The 4,441-nt window shown below is 30.5% G+C and overlaps 1 pseudogene; it reads right to left on the bottom strand.

The window, feature by feature from the left end:
• Positions 1 to 848: 848 nt before the first annotated feature.
• On the bottom strand, positions 849 to 1,829 carry LOC102606079 (mitogen-activated protein kinase kinase kinase 4-like; annotated as a pseudogene).
• Between the last annotated feature and the right edge of the window lie 2,612 nt (positions 1,830 to 4,441).

Here is a 4,441-nt window from a genome sequence, read left to right as displayed (position 1 = left end):
GTAGATTATCTTGGCTATTTTCTTCTTTTTCTTCTAATTCATCTTCTAATTGCAATTTTTCTTTAAATTTAATTATCTCATTTGCTAATTTTGTTTTTTGTTCTTTTTCTTTTTGTTTAATTTCATACATTTCTTTTAATATTGCTAGCTCTTTTTCTAGCTCTATTATTTTAGTTTTTTTTTACTTCTTCTAATTGTTGTACTTCCTTTTTTGCTTGTTGTCTAACATATGCATTTAATTAAAGATGTATAAAGCAGACAGATGTACAATTTTGCCTCATTCCGTGAATAAATTAGTGCATTAATTAAGAAGCTCACATATATGGGAGAAAATAGAGACAAATTTATGATTTAATTTTTGTAAATTTAAAATTATGGATTCATATATAATACTCTGTTATAATTTTAATAAATTTTTACATATAAATAAACGATCAAGGAAAAAGTGAGATTTTTACCTGGTCGCACAAGTAGGGTTAGACAAAAAATTGTAATGAAAGGCAAAATTGAACAATTTCGAGTATTGTATAGATAAATTTAAACTCTTTCTCTTTTTCCTATTTAAGTAACACATTGTTAATTAGGGAGTATATAATCATTTATTATGAGTTATAATACTAACCACTCTTGTGGAGTATCAGTCATGTTCAATATTATTGATCTGAAACCTAACAGAAACCAACAAAACTCAATTAGAGAGTCAAGATAGATGCCAAAAAATAAAGTTACAAAGATTAAATCACAAAATCAAATGATGAACATAACACTATGGTTTGGAATATTTCATATAACATTCTGATTTATGCAACACAACACAAGAAGGATAATTATGGAGACGAAGAACATACTTATGAACACGAGTTTTCATCTTTAGAATCTGAATCAAGTTGTGTAACCAAATCACGAATGTGTGGTTGTGTCCTGAATGCTGTCTTTGTGCGTTTTTTGCATAACAAGGACATGCCATCACATTGCCTCTTCTTCATATATGGAGGTTGGACATCGTCAGTTGATTTCAGAAATGAGTGATTCAAGAGCATGTATGCACTCCAACGCGCACTTGGATTCCTGACTAGACAATCATTCAAGAAATCTTTTACCTTAGTAGACAGTTTGGGATTCTCAATATTTGGTTCCTCATACTTAATTCGCTCCAACATATGATCTGAATCGGATGCTTCCCATAGGGGTTTCCCAGTGATCATCTCGTAAACAGTGCATCCAAGTGACCAAATATCAACTCCTGGGCAGTACTCCTTCTTAATTAGAGCTTCAAGTGCCATGTACCTTCTAGTTCCTCTGTGTCCCACGTTCTCTTTCCAGTTCTGCTCCAATGTTATGGAAAGTCCGAAATCAGCTATATTTGCCACCTCGGCCAGTCCATCATCACCATCAGTAGTAAGAAGAATGTTTTGGGGTTTTATGTCGCAATGAATAATCCCTTTTTTGTGAATCAAACTGAGCCCTAAAACAACATTTTTGGTGTACTTTTGGACTTGAAACTCAGGCAATCCTTGTTCATCAATACGATCAGCTAGGCTTCCAGCTGAGGCAAATTCGAGCAGCAAATTGTAAAGATATAAGTCATCTTCGTAGCTGACATTAAATCCAAAACATCGAATAATTTGAGGACAATCTCCAAATATTCTTAAGAATTCCCTTTCATTTCGAAGAGACTGAGCGCAGTTCAACATACAAGATTTAACGGCAATGAGAGATGGTACCATAGGAGAAGGGGTATCAGTAGAAGCCAATGATACAAAACCATAGCTTCCTTTCCCCAATGTCCTACCTCTCTTTCACTTAAATTTCACTTGTTTTTCCTCCATTACAATTATTTCACACAGTTTTTTTTTTCTTGAATGTGAGCTCTTTTCTTAGTGTATGTACAGGAGTCATGATAAATGAGCAGATAGGATCATATTTAAAATTGGTTGAATTTTAGTCAGTAAAAATAAATTTGGATAAACTCGTTTCAACCAATTCTTAATTTGACCCATCTTTTACCCTTCTTTGTTCTTTTATGGACTTTTATTTAGTTTTTCCATTTTTCATTTTTCCTATTTTAGTTCTTCTTATCTATTTTTTTCTTTATGTCTTTAAAATGGAGTATTTAAAAACTATATTTATTGTCCATATTCTTATAAGTTAACAGTAGATTTGATATTCATATTTTGATCTAACTCATTAAAATGTAAATACAATGTACTGATTTTATGTAGCTGTTTTGTTTCCTAATTTTTTCTGTTTTTCCCTTTCACAGTGCTAGTAGAAGAAATTTTATTAAATTTTTTCATATTTACTTCTTTTATTATATGAAAATTTAAAGTTGTATAAAATTAATAAGATATTTACCATAAAATAACAAGCACTTAATAAGTTGTGATTTATTAAAAGGACTAACTTGAATTCTGAGTCCTTCACTTGATTAATGAATCAAGTGAAGACCTATCACTACTTAATTTCAAATCCTAATAAGACAATTCTCATTTTACAATTCTAAAATGACCTTATCTTTTGAAATTTTACTTATTGGATAAATATAATAAATTTAAAATGAATTGAATGCTAATTCAGTAAAAATGAATTTGGTTAAGTATATAAAATAAAATGATTTAACTCATTTTTACTCCTTTTTCATTCGTGGAAAATTTTATTAAGTTCTTAGCTTCTTCATTTCTTTTTCTTTTTTATTTTACTTCTTCTTATCTATTTCTTTCTTCATGTGTTTAAAGTATATTTTAAAGTGTATTTATTAATTATGATATTATAAATGTATAATTACATTTCCGCACTTAAAATCGTCAAATAAATCTGTTAAAACAAAATTAAAAGAAAAATAACATTATTTTCATGAAACTCTATAAATAAATAAAATGATACATATAAGATTACTAAAGATATATTCATTACCATTTATAAGATTCAATTTCAGACTTAGCTTGTCTAGGGGGTTATAAGTTCGAGTTAAGAAAATAGTTTCTTGTAGAAATGCGGGTAAGCTAGCATTCAATAGATTCTTGTGGTCCGATTTTACAAAAATATAATTAAAAATTTGCAGGATAAGGTGGTGTACACTAAACCTCATTGCATTTTTTTTTTGAAAACTAACTTCTTCCGATCGATTTATATTTCTTTATTTTTGCATTAAAAAATTGGAAGAAAAAGAAAAAAAAGGGGAAAAAATAGTAAATAAAACTAAGAGAAAATGGCTAAAATCCCCCCTAATCTATATCCGGATTTTCAACTACACACTTTAACTTCACGGGAGTCCTATCACCCCCTTAAATGTTTAAAACTGAAATTAATACCTCCCTGAATGCTTAGCTGGGAAAGAGAGTGAGCACAAAAAATAAATATTAAAACTTTATTTTTAATATATCTTTTTAAAATATATGTATTTTTTTTATTTTATTTTATTGTCTTTCTTCTCCGTAGCAATCAAATTCCTTCACCGGATTCACCATTGTTGATTTCACACAAATTTTTAAACTCTCATGTAAAAAACTTTTAAGAACCAATCAATTCAAGTGAAGATAAAATGATATGTATTTATATCATCCAAAAAAGAGATCTGGATCAGATTTGAAAGAAAAAAAACAAATTGGGTTTACATCAAATTCAATTGAACTCCCAAATGAGAATACTTTTTCTTTTTTATTTATAGATCCTTTAATTATCAATCTCAAATTTCAATCAATAAGAGGATTGCACTCGTCTCAGTTGACCTCCATTAATGGCATTGCTACTGCCTTCATTCGTCCTCCATCTTTCCAGCTTGCTCACCTTTTTTAGTTTGTATTTTTGTTCCCCTCTCTTTGCTACTCGACCAACAACGGCCGTTGTCGCTTCCTCCGGTGAAACCCAAACCACCAACAAAAATCCTTTGTCCCCTCCCCCTCTCCTCTTATCTCTCTCGTTCCAAGACAACCACCATGGAAACGTACCTCTGTTCTCACATCGAGGTCGACTACAACAACAACAACAAAACCTTACGACTGCACTACTCCGACCAATGAGCTCCGTCCAAGCATGCAAAACATCGACGAAGCAGCGTATGCACGAATCCTTTTAGTTTGTTTTTCAAGGTTCTTCGACAAGAAAAACTCGAATATTTCTTTACAAGCTCTTGCTATATCAATATTTATCTTTGTTACTCACAATTCAATAGGAATTTGAAAGAATTGGGGGAAGAATTTACTTTAGAAATTTGAAGAAATTGGGAGAGTATAGGACAAAGTGGAAAAGAATTATAAAAAAATTGAAAAAAATAATAAATTAATCAATTTCCACCTGTCAAACGTGTGAAGTTCACATTCCAAGATAGATGTGGTTGTGGCTTTTTAAAGGTGTAATTATTACAGTTTTAAACAGTTCAAGTGGATGATAGGTGTAACATCCGGTAATTTGAAATATCTATGAAGAGGCTTAAAAATCGAAA

This window comes from Solanum tuberosum, unplaced genomic scaffold (assembly GCF_000226075.1).
Source record: "Solanum tuberosum cultivar DM 1-3 516 R44 unplaced genomic scaffold, SolTub_3.0 scf00735, whole genome shotgun sequence".
Classification (NCBI taxonomy): Eukaryota; Viridiplantae; Streptophyta; class Magnoliopsida; order Solanales; family Solanaceae; genus Solanum; species Solanum tuberosum.
This window is presented reverse-complemented; position numbering and strand designations above follow the sequence as displayed.